General features: G+C 34.7%; 1 protein-coding gene across 3 annotated transcripts in view; it reads left to right on the top strand.

The window, feature by feature from the left end:
• The window catches only part of LOC148238791 (hypoxia-inducible factor 1-alpha-like), a 146,714-nt gene that overhangs the window by 116,358 nt on the left and 17,855 nt on the right, over window positions 1–12,501 (top strand). The window lies entirely within an intron of this gene.

The raw sequence follows: 12,501 nt of genomic DNA, 5'->3' as shown, positions 1-12,501 counted from the left end.
TCGATATTTTCGCATATGATTAAATTGAAGTTTAACGTATTTTGAATCTGTAGCAAGTTTGCTTAGTTACATACAAACGCTATGCAAATTGTTTTATGCGTAAAGTCGTTTTTAGATGTTAATACCTTCTCTTTGAGCAGAGAAAAGCTGCGTTATCTGATTAACTTTTTATCCCGAAACAGATTGGTAGGGTTGTTAGGGAGAAGCGTTACGACAACGGCATATTGCAATAGTCCTCGCACGTAGTCCGTTGTTTGTAATCCCGGAGTCGTCCGTTCTTTGAATGGCGTCATTAGTTCGTCTGTTGTAAGCTGCGGACCAGCGAGCAAACTTTATCATATCTTTTTCGTACTTTTTCTTACCCAGACATATCGATTCGGTGTAACAGCAGCAGCAGCAGCAGCGAAATTATATTTCGTATCTACCGCACGCGAATTTAGATATGGTACGATGTTAGCCTCTGATTTCCATCCAATTAACTGAACGTCAAATTGACAAATTGCGTCCGTTGCGTTAGATCGAATCGGCGCTTGATTGAAATTTGACGAATGACAATATTCCGAGCGATCGATCGAATGCGCGATAGCTAGACGTTAAATCTAATAACTAGATTTTTACCCGTATAATCCCGGTAATTTATATCCAGCGATGTGTTAAATCTCTCTCAGCCTCCCTTTCAATTTCCACGTCGGATTGACTTACTTGTCATAGCTACTCTCAGAGATGATATCCCCTCGGACGAATCGGAGAAATTAAATAGGATTTTTCCACGTCTGGACTCCTATTCGATACGATATGAGCAATAATATATTTTATTCTTCAATCTATAATCATGTACTGTATATGTATTATTATATATATATAATAATAGTCCTTAACCGTACAATAAATTGTGAGAGCTTGGTGCGTCGTTCGACATTAATATATATACTTGTTATGACCGATGACAGTAACTATTAAAATGCTCATTTTTTATCTTTATTATACCTTACCTAATCTGCTCAGCAAAGTATTTCATAATGTGCCCTATCGGTTCATAGCGATTCACGTTTGATAAGCGTCCTCTGAGATAATAAAGTTACCCTTGAATTAATTCTGTGTGTTTGCACAATTGAATTATCTATCTACAAAAGTGTTTAAAATCATTAGTATATGTTGGAATGGGAGCGTGCGAGATTTTTGGCGTCTTAGGGCAATTATGTAACGCGACAGTTATATAGTTGTAGATAATGAAGCGTTTAGAAACAGGCGAAGCCTAAAAATGTGCTTTCACGCATATGGCGCGTGAACGCGTTGGCGAATTTCTAGACGTTTTCGCTCTCCTCGTTTATTTATACGGACGCTGAAAAATGTCAATCGTCTCTCGAGCTTTCCTTAGTATCTAAAATGTTCAAAGATGAGTTGAGTGATCAATTCAAAATCCTGTATTATAAAGTTGCAAAATCGTCAGGTGCATTTACTCGACTCGAATTGTAATGGAGAGAGGTGGTTCACTACCTGAATGCAAAATTCGACGAGAGGTTTTCGCCGGCAGGTGTGCGGTGACCATTAAACGGATTCGCCAGTCATGATTTATTGCCGCCGTAATCGCCTATTAATCATCGCGAACTAGACGAAAACGTCGAGGAAATTATGGTGACGACGTTTCCGGCGCAATTGTGTCTGTCTGTCTCTCTCTGAATTTCGTGTATATTGACACGTATACACTTGTTTTTTTACAGTGTTTTCAACATAATCCCCTTTTAACTTGGTCCATCAATGCTGTAATGGCATGCTCTGCAAAATATAATTGTGACTGCTACAACTTCTTCGGTGGAGGAAAATCGTAGCTCTCCCAGGAGTTAAAGGTTCGGAAATAGATTGAAGTCTGATTGATCTAGAATCCAGTGAATAAGAAAGATGTTTCGGTTCAAAATGTAATACTCCTTTCGCGTTTCAAAACCAAACTCAAATGTCCATAGATGCTTACAGCATCTACTATTTCTTGAACCTTGATTACCGATCTGCTATGATCATATCGTGAATCAAATCAGTGTTTTCTTCAGTGGTAAAAGTTGCAAGCCTTCAATGCTTTCTCTTTTATGTTTAGCTTGAGCTACCACTTTTCTCATCAATAACACAATATGGTTCTAAACTATTTGTTCGCTGCGTGATGTACTATTTTGAATGCGTATTATTTTATTAACGCATTATGTAAAGCTTTGAAAATACACTAATGACAAGTTCACATAGCCTCCAAATTGAATTTTGAGTCTAGTCCTCTCGATCTATTTGTATTTTACCTCAAGCGTGACACTCCCTAATCATAGCTTCTCAGCACCCATCCACTACATGTGCAAGTAAAAGAGCAATGTTTCCGAAATGAAAGGGGTCACCTCACACAACTATGATTTAGGGAAAATAATTAAAAATAAGCTTAAAATATTATTTTATTTATTCAGTACTCGCTGATGTAAGGAGCGCAAAAATCGCGCTTACCTTATTGTCCCATCGTCTAAGAAGCCAATTAAGGATGATGAAGCGTCAATTGAAAATGCCATACATAAACGAATAAAAAACGGGAAAAGTAAGAATAATTCAAAATACCGTTAAATTATTATTATTACTATTCATTCAGTATTTACTTAAACATATATTTTACAAAATATATACCTGTAATAAGAACTTAATTATTTCAGGCACAAACAATTTCTGTATTGTATCACTTATGTTGATTTGGACAAATAATTCAACAGGAGTATCATAGTGTCATTTTTACTGACTCTTTTTTATAAGGGTTTCCATAAAAGCTTGATTATGTTGAAATCAAGGTTTTGTGGCAGCCAAATTAGGGCTTTCAATTAAATTTTCGCTTCTAAATATCCTAAGTATTTTTTTTATTACTTTGGTCGTGTTTGGTGTCGTTATCATGTTAAAAATAAAAATTAGAACCTAGTAAACGAAATCTAGCTAGTTTTGGGTGATTTTAATATTTTTCAACTACCGTTTTGCATCCAATTATCATTCGATTATGACCAAATCCCCAACTCCATATTGTTGGTTGTAAACAAATTTGCTCTTTGGCGTTCTTCTGTCCTTGTTTGGAGAAACTGACTTTTTGTCAAAAATTTTGCTTCACCAATTTTCCAAAGTCCACTTTTTATATATTTTGGAATAAATAAGTCGCTTTTGCTATTTGATGTTTGAATAATTTCTTCCGTAAAAAAATAGAACTGGAACATATAAAAAGCACCAGATCGACATAGCTTTATGTAACATAGTTTAATATGAATTATGTATGATAAATGTTTTAACCAATACTTTATGCTCAACCCCATCCTTAACATATCCCTTACAAAAAAATTCGAATCCTCCGGCGATGTATATTAGTGCACGTGTAAAAATATGTAAAACATAGTGAATATTATAACAAAATAATTATAATAACAGTCATTAAAAATCAAATTGAAGCAGAAAATTGACTAGAAACACTAATGTGAATTATTGATAACCGATTTTGTTAACAGATTTTTTTTTCTTACTTCCGATAGTTAGTTATATGTAAATGTATCACGTATGTATTTCTAAACATTTTATTTTATTTGACATATTTATAGAGATATTTTCAAATTAAGATTGCATGTATACCCAGTGTACATCACAGTATAGGAAATATTAAAATTATAATAAAAATTATCTTGTCACGAAATTTTTCATTTATTTAGACATAATATGACAAAAATGTGTTTTTCGTTCAAATCACACGATGTAGTTATTATTATTATAACATAAAAACGTGCTCCGTATTACGTAAACGAGTATATAATATCATAATATAAGAAGTAGTATTAAAAACACGATATTGATTGCAAGAATGTGTTGTTGCTGGTTGTTGATTAATTATTATCTAAATCATCGTAAATTTGATTTTGAAAATTGCTGTTAACATAAATATTTACGTTCATAGTTCTGATAACAATTATCACTGGAGGCAATTTTCAGTATGTTTTTACTCAATTGTGTTTATGTTATTTTTAATTTAAAAACATACCTATTTTTCTCAATACCAACACTGTCGAGATAATAACGCTCTAGATATTTCTCCCCAGTGTCTTCCAAACGTTGAAATTTGAGCGAGGCTGTAATAGAGTGCCGGGCATTTTTTCCGTCACGTTAAGTCTGCGAAAGATAAGCGAAGGGTTCTTATTTTTCCTCGCAAGGAAAATTCCTCAAATTTTCGCACTCCTCCGTCTCGGAAAATGTTTGTTTTGAAAATACTAAATATATTCAATACCTAAGTGTGTATAGCAAACATATAATCAAGGAGTCTCCGCAGCGACGAACCCTTCCATGCATATAATGAGCTCTGATGAAGGCTTTCAACATGAAGTGGCACGCCCATTCGGAAAATTGAAAATCGAAGACTATTTTCGGAGGTCAGGTATTCTAGATCCAATTATACGACGCTTAGACACGCTCGTCATATTAATTATCCACTCTTGGGTATGACGCGAAAACGCCTCGAGCAACAATTGAGCCGGCGGCGTAAGAAAAACTTAACCCACTTTACGAGAAATTTGGATTTCGACCTTGTTGACGGATTTCTGTTACGTAACTTTGTTTGTAAGCGTTGCGGTAGGTCAGATCGTCGATCATTAATCATTGCGCGAAAATGGGGTGTATCTGTCAAAGTTTCCCAGCTGAAAATGCAGCTGCTTTTAGTGTCTACGCACTGTAGAATATGCGTGATGAGTGCTACGGTACACGTGCGTGAGCGAGCTATCTGGCATTCTTCCAGATCCAGCCGTTTCGAGTCCTCGGGATCTTCGGAACGATGTCAACGCTCGACCTTCGCACGGACGTGTGGCGATTGATTTTTTCGGTGTTATAGTAGAAAAAAATGGGCTACGTGCGAGAGCGAGCATCGCCGGAGGTTATGTAATTATTCGGGAGAATACGTACGTATGATGCATACACAACATATTTTTTGCTTGGCAAGAAACACATACCAATTAAAAAAACTTTAACTCTAATGGATGGCGACCGTATATGATAATGGAGATGGAAAGCTCCACGAAGTAGTTAAATATTCAATTAATGGGTAATAAGACTGAGGTGTGGCAAGATATGTCAGATTCCCTCAGATATCGCCGACTCTAGTCATATATTTATTTTAATATTGCAGAGATGATTAGAATAGTCAAAATGGTTCAGAGTGTGCACATGTGATACCGTTTCTTAATGTAGTGTTAATTTCGTAAAAAGGGTTGTAAACCATTTAACATTTTTTGCAAAAAGATGAGATCCGAACTTAAAGTTCTACTGAAAATAATCGTAAAACTTTTATAAATCTTATGTTGAAACATGAAAGGCATTAACCCAAGTGTTACAACTACTAAGTAGTACCTGACTGAAATAAAAGTTTGCTGCATATTTCATTAATCTAGCTCGATTTTATTTTATTTAATCATCAAGATATTAGGAATATCTAAGAAAACCTAATCGGCGATAATCGGTCGGATTTCTGTAATTACTAATTCAGATATTCTAAACATAACAGAAATTAAAAGACACTATACATTTATTTCTTTAACCGATCAAAGAGGCTTAGGTCCAGCGAAGAGGTGCAGCAAGCGGTGCACATACAGATAAAATATTTTTATCTGACCGTATCCGTGCATTTATTGATCGAAAATTTGTATTTAACACAATAGTGATTAAATGGAAAACATTTTTTACAACATGTTTTAGAACATTTTTAATTTTATAAATCAATATCTAAAAACCTAGTCTGTGCTTCTCGACTGAAGGAAATTGCGAATTCAAATGAGATTCCAACCCCACTCTTTCGGTTATTAGTCACCGGCTTATACCACTAGTCTATCGTGCTGATATATATTTGTTATATGACTGGTTACTGAATCGATTGTTCAATAAATATTTCCCAGACTTCAATAAGGATCAAAAGTACAATTGTATGAATATACCATTTGCATCCATAAAATATATTTTCTGTGGGAACCTCGAAAAAAATATTATATATTAGATCAGATAATTCCCTTGAAGTGAAATTTCATTTAAAAGCCTTTCAGAATATTGGATAAGGCGACAGCGAGGATACCAGCTAATCGCAAAATTAGCATTGGTAACCTTAATTCCTTTTGTGAAAATATACCTACGTGAAACAGCATTTTCATAATTACTAATAAGCACAAGACGTTCCATTCAATTGAGACTTTTGAATTATCTTTGTTACTACATATTGAATACTTATTTGCTATATTAGAATAAAAACTTTTTTAAATATTCATTTTTTTTTATTAGCCAACATTTTTGTATTCGCATTGATAAAATCAGTAAATTGTTAAAACAATATATATAAAAGGTTGGCAGCCACTGACTTACTTTGAACAAATCGGGACCATTTCAGAAATCATGCATCCGAAATCAAAACATCTAAATTCTACCCGTCACGTGGATTACCAGCATTAAACGTAACGAGTAGAAACTATCTGACCCGTCGGTTAAGTTTTAAAAAATATCTAAATACAATAGATTTACAAAAAAAAAAAAAACTCTTTCGCTTTTTATGACATTAATTGTATTGTTTTGTACCAAATACTTCCAATTAATATTTCAATAATATTACTAAGATACGTATCGTCAATATAACGTATGGCGTATTCCGTAAAAGTATTTTTTTATGTCTTAACATAACATTATATCATTATATATAAGATATTGCGCAGATTGTTCTCGCCGAAGCGGCTTCTAGGTATAAATATCCAATTGTAAAGGGGATAATCGGCGCTTGGAATAAAATAAAATTATAGTCGATTCTTCGAATTCCTTCGCATTGTTATATTGCTATTGAACTAAATATATTTATCGTAGAATTGTTCATTCTCTACGGCGTAGAGAATGAAGTTTAAAATAGCGTAGAATCTACGCTATTTTAAACTTCATTCATTCGACGTTTTTATGACGTGCAAGTTTTGACAAACAAAAAAGGTCAAAGCAGCTTTTGTGGCATTTTGATTGGAATTAATTCATAATAATGCTTTACAAATTTTGAATTGATTTTTTTGCATACAAATCTTAATTGAGACGTTGATGGATGGATGCGTTACGTTAAAAACTTAAATCGCATTTGAAGTGGCTTATCATAGCTTATCAGTTGCAATTTTCATATAGTGATATAACGCTAAACGCTCGTCGCATATACATCATTTTATATTGAAAGATAAAGAGGTATTTACAACTTCTACGGTATTAAATCCATTGATGACATTGATGCTTTCATTTTTCTCGTCGTCGATAAAGGTGAACAATTCGCATGTGACCGCGTGTGTCTCGTTTGTATAAATCAAACAATTCAAATTGACACCTAAACGCGTTTGGGCGAGCGCGCAGGGCTCAATTGGTACTTATTGACGAAGAGAATTGATCCAAATTGATGCTGCGACGTCGCAGCCGACACACGCGTATTCGCGTATCTACCTACTATCATCTGCGACCCCTCGACACACGTGCGTTATTTATACGCATAATGCATGTGTTCGTCTGACGTCTGAGACAAATCGGAGGATGTGGATATGTTTCTTTTTATCTTATATTTATGTAATCGACTTGGTTTCAATGTCGCTCGTGCGTTCATCGAATCGCATTATCGCACCGGGTTTGACCTTAGTTAATCAGAACGAACTGCGTTCGCGTAACGATACTCATAAGTAAATATGAAAATTTCAAGAGCTTCGATTATATAACATTATATGAAGATTTATCTTAAAAAACTATAAACAACTCGTGTACTACAGTTTAATTTAAGGTAAGCCGCACCTTATCTTACATAGCGCATCTCAACCCATTTCCTCGATTCCATCGTTCGAGAGCGCTCTTATTCCAATCGTAAATTTTGCATTTTACCAACCATAAATTGCAGCCGCTTTGGAGTCACGAGAAGTTTCGTGTAGCATTTACTTTAAGCAGCGGCGCAAATTCGCGGTTTCGACTGCAGTTTGTCCATAAACGCTTTTACAGCTTTTGACAGTCGGCGTTTCTTATCCGAAAATGCAGCCAACGTTCGAATCGATCTAAACTTCAGTTTTTCTCATTTTCTTATTACGTAGACATGATATATAATGTCCGTTTCCTTCAGAATATTTTATACAAAAAAATTCAAACGCCTAACTAAAACCGCCCTTGCGCCCGAAATATTGTTACCGTGGATGCGTGACGAGTTACGGTCTGCTTCTAAGGTTCCTAACGAAGGTCGCCTTTCGTGTAAGGTAATATTTATCGCCCTTGGACTCCAAAATAACGAGGAAGTTGCTGCGTCAAATTTAAACTTATCTCAGGATTTTCTGCAGTCACTTATAAATTTATTTGCATCTTGATGTTTGCCTTTTGATTATAGTTCGTCATTCATATGCATATATAAAATATAGAGATTTATCACATTTAATTCAGACAGTATTATTGTTTGCGCCACTCTGATTCGTTGCGTGTTACGTATAATATAATATAACATATACATACGCTTGAGTTTACGTATTTACGCGCTCCCCGCGGATTGTAACTTTGCAAATTTGCTAACTTCTTACGTTACACAGTCAAGATTTATGTTTTCGCTAGCCGCTAATTGGGCTTTAGATACCCCTTTGATGGCCGATTTACAAACACCTTGTGGCAATTCATCACGTTGTGTATCTAACGATATTATCGATTATCTTCTCGAAACGCGTCCACTCGTACGTTAGATAAGAACTCGTTCGCTCGGCAGGGGTTATCATTTATCTGCTCAACAGAAACCGGCGTGGTCTAAAAACAACTCAACCGACTTTGAGATGTTGAGGTGAATCGAGCAATGAGCAGCACGTGGCCTTCCGATGCATTCGCGTCACGTGAGAGCGGAATATTTTGCACCGCGTTGTTTGTTCTTGCAGCGAGGCGGTGTTAATTGAACTCATAAAGCAGGGCCGGATCGCTACATCTATCTTCAAAGTCCGGGATTAAGCAAATTTGAGATTTTACGAGCCAGTGGCAAAAGTAATTAAAGTATCCTACGCCTCCTAAGTGTGTTTGATATTCAATTTCAATGCTCGGTTTATAAAAAGCCGCTTTTCGCTGGGGAAATAAAGCAAAAAAATCAATACGACCCGTGTGCCTCCATGGGGTTCGGCTAGTGCGTTCGTGGATGTCTTCGCAAGCGATTTTCGATTCAATCTTGCTTGTGTAAGGTAATGTTGAAAATATAATACATAAAAAAAAACAAATTCTTAGATGTCGATTTTCTGACGACCCTCGAGTTTCCGACACTTTGCGTAATAAGATTATTAAAATTTAACGATTTGACTTTCCGTAATCCTGTACCCATTATTTTTGAAAAAAGCTCAGTCATATATTTTTTAATTACATGATTAAATTCTCTAGTACATTTTATAACCGAATATTGCGGACATAAAAATTCCGGACATGATGATTGCGGACACAAAAATTTCACAAATTCAATTTATTTTAACGAAAACAAATGTCAATATTAGTATATGTAGATTAGTATTATGTGTATTGGGTCGGTCAACCTGTAAAACATGAGCTTTCGACCCAGTTGTGTTTGAGAATACTGAAAATTCATACTTTACGATATTATTCCGTTGTATTTTTTCGTTTAATTTATATTCAAGTTGTGAATATGCATTAGCTAATTCTGGTAAAAAAGGATAACACATAAAGACCTTAAAAAAGCTTATTTCGGATTTTTTTTTTGTTGAATTTGAGATGTTGAGGAAGCTAAAATCGATCATCTTGGAAATATTTGTTCATTTAGGAATGCTGCGGGAGCTAACTAAAAAAGGTAGTCTTGAAACAATCCCGATCACACCGGGACGATCCCGGTCAAACTGGGTCGTATGGTAAGCCTATCCATATAATATACAAATTAAAAAAAAACTTTTTTTACACATTTATATACAGCAATCTACCTAATTCTTGCGGTCACTGCCGGACGGAATTAAATATGCCCCAAATATATATTTGGTCGGTTTCATTAATGATTTTTCTAGACCTGAAATTCTGAAATAATTACATTCTGAAATATTTTAATGAAGTATTATTGTTGTTTTATCTTATTGTTATTATATTGATAATATTTATGAAAAAAAAAACATTACGATGAATAGATCCTGAAACATCCTTGAAATTGTAGTTAAAATTTAAGCCCAAGTGCTTTTCCATCGATGGATTGAAAAAAATCAGAATTATAATCTGTAGCCTTCACTGTTCCGTTGATTTCGCTGTATTTTTACCAGTATAAATTTATTTTACTCTAATCATAGAGCTTCACTCTTACTTAATTAAAAACAGTACACTTTTGTGTTGATTGGCCCATTTCATCCGTTTAGATCCACTTATTTGGTTAATAGCGGTTTTTTGCCAGGTAAACGACTGTTTTTGTCAGGTAACACATTATTTTTAACCTTAAACCGATTTATTGCACCTATTTCGAATTTTTCTATAAGGTTTTTGGACTGATGATTAGTTATAACCAACAAACTATAAAATTAATCTCGTGGATAACATAATTGACAAATACACAATAATATCCCATTTTTTATTCCTTACTCAATTGTGAACGATTTGGCATTAAAATAATATAGATATTAATACATATATTAAATTTTTATGATTTAAATAAGAGTTCCAGCTTTTCAGTGCTCTTTTTTAACTAAATAAAAATCCTCTGGAATTTTTCTAATATATTATATATAATACAAAGCATGACACAAAGATCATTCTTTCTTAACCAAAGTAAAAAATAAAGAATGACCGTATTTAACACAAGGGCACAATAGCGAGGACTATAACTCATATTATGTTGAGAACCTTTTACTTTCTTATACATCACGTATATTATATTTATATTTAATATAAAATATCAATACATAAATGCGGCTCTGTGATTATATAATCATTCTCACCTCCATATGTATTCGTACCTTAACATAAATGTATGTATAATATATGCATCGAGTATGCTACGTTATATCGGCACGTGACCGTTTTCCTCTATTTTCCCATGTTCGGCCGCATCTTTTCGAACACAGAAGCTCTATTTTGCATTCTATGTCGGTTTTATCTCATCCCCATTGTTCAGCGCGTGGCCCTTTCTATTCATCTCCCGATGCGCGTTATTTTTTGTCTTTGCTATATTTTCGCGCCTTGGCCTTCTTACACCTGTTCGAATCGCTACCGCCTGCGGTCATGCTGTATATATTGAATAAAATCTCAATCTATATCCCCCTAGCAGGGATTAATCTTGTCGAACGCATAAATGTCTAGCTGCGTTTCTCAACATAACGAACGCGATTTACTAGTACGTCGACACGCGCTAACTGCGCTAAATTGTCGTCGTTAATCTTATTTATACGACCCTTGAGGCGATCAATGTGTAATAAAACATATTGGAATATATGACACGCTGATTTTTATCGTGTATTTCGGAGGATATTGGTAATATTCTAAATAGGCTTTTGACAGATATCTTAAACGTATATATTGTAAATCTGGCGTTAGCCCAATGCGTAAATACAATCAACACATAGTCTGTAAATTAGTGAAATACAATCGATATGTGTCAGTGCACGATCTAGATCGATTTATTTTAATAACTCATCGCGATATTCCTCCGTTAGATTGGGGAACTCTGGGAAAACCTAATCTGTTCAATAATCACTAATTTCAATTGTATTTTTAGACGTGATAAAAAAAACATTATATAATTCACTGACTATAACACTGATCTATCGTTCTTATACATATGTATGTACATAGTCAGAAGTATTCGAGTGTTTTACATAAATAATAATTAACCCTTACTGGTATAATTATATGATTAAACACGCATATCAAGGAAATGGTGGCAATATTATATTTGCTGATAATTTTCCACTTCGCCTGCACAAATTATTTCCTTATCACATTCGAAGCAAATATCTAAACGAAATGCTTACGATTCATAACAATTGTATCAACGCTCAATTTTCTATTTGATTAGTTATATTTATATTTACTTACACGTTGTAAATGTCGAGTGCAGTCGAATTAAAATCGCTAAATTTAACATAACTAATGCACAGATGTCACTCAACAATGCCTTTTTTACGAGTATCTTTGGCTTGAATTCAAATATTTAGAGCGACCCTAGAGGCACAGGAGTGAGTGACGAGTTAAATGAACCCCCGATTAGTGAAATTAGTGTTGATTACGATAACCAGCTCGTCCCACTTCACGAAGGTGACCAACCGTTGAAAAAATTAATTGGCGCACATAAACATAACGAATTACGTTAACAATTGGTTTTGGCACCGTTTCCACTGCCGATATTGTGTAACGTTCTTTACGCGGCCCTCGAGAGCTTTTTTGCGTGTAAAATTGTGTCCACTCTTACTGTCGGCTAATCGAATCATTTCTAGTTTTTTGGGTCAGCGAAGTCGAACGTGCGGGTTAGTCTTATGGGATTTCCGC

Source organism: Plectrocnemia conspersa, unplaced genomic scaffold, assembly GCF_051122295.1.
Source record: "Plectrocnemia conspersa isolate PC_06_02 unplaced genomic scaffold, ASM5112229v1 ptg000001l, whole genome shotgun sequence".
NCBI classification, from domain to species: Eukaryota; Metazoa; Arthropoda; class Insecta; order Trichoptera; family Polycentropodidae; genus Plectrocnemia; species Plectrocnemia conspersa.
This window is presented reverse-complemented; position numbering and strand designations above follow the sequence as displayed.